This window comes from Macaca fascicularis, chromosome 3 (genome assembly GCF_037993035.2).
Source record: "Macaca fascicularis isolate 582-1 chromosome 3, T2T-MFA8v1.1".
Taxonomy (NCBI): Eukaryota; Metazoa; Chordata; class Mammalia; order Primates; family Cercopithecidae; genus Macaca; species Macaca fascicularis.
In genome coordinates, this window is record NC_088377.1 from 103,883,587 (window position 1) to 103,884,260 (window position 674).

The following is a 674-nucleotide window of genomic DNA, read 5'->3' on the forward strand; positions in this document are numbered from 1 at the left end:
TGGGTATTTGGGGAGTCTTTAACACACGGATCATTGGCAAGCTGTGCCATAAAAACCCTGTAGGAGCCGTGACCGTGTGTGGAATCAATGCACACTCGGGGACTCCCCCATGCCCGGATCATTTGCAGCGCATCGTGTCAATGCATACTCCGGGAGCTCTTACTCTGAAGCCTGTGAGTGCTGAGGAACAGTGTACACCAAAAATACTTATGAAATAGTGGTTACAGTGCGTACACAGTATTCACTTTTCTAAATGGCATGTCAGCAAGTTCAGTGTGCCACAAATAACTCCTAAAAGGCACAAAACACTCCTAGAGGCCCACCTTCACACAGGAACGGCTGGTCCATGGGATTGTGGCATGGCTGTGGGGGAGTGTAAGTTCTTCTTTACAGTAAAAAAGGGAAAAGGAAGAGACAGCTCCTACGCAGTGTTGTCAGGGTTTTCAGCATAATCCCAAACACCTCCTAATTTTTTCCTGGGCATTTGATCCCCAAGATACAAGGACCTTCCCTCCATCCCTGCCTTGTTCCAAAGTACCCGGAGAGCAAGATGAGAGGGCAGAGTTAGAGGATAGGTGGGGTTGGGTCTCAAATGCGGTCCCACAGAAATACAGTGTGAACCACGTGTGTAAATTTAAATGTTCTTTGTAGCCACATTTAAAAAAAAAAATTAA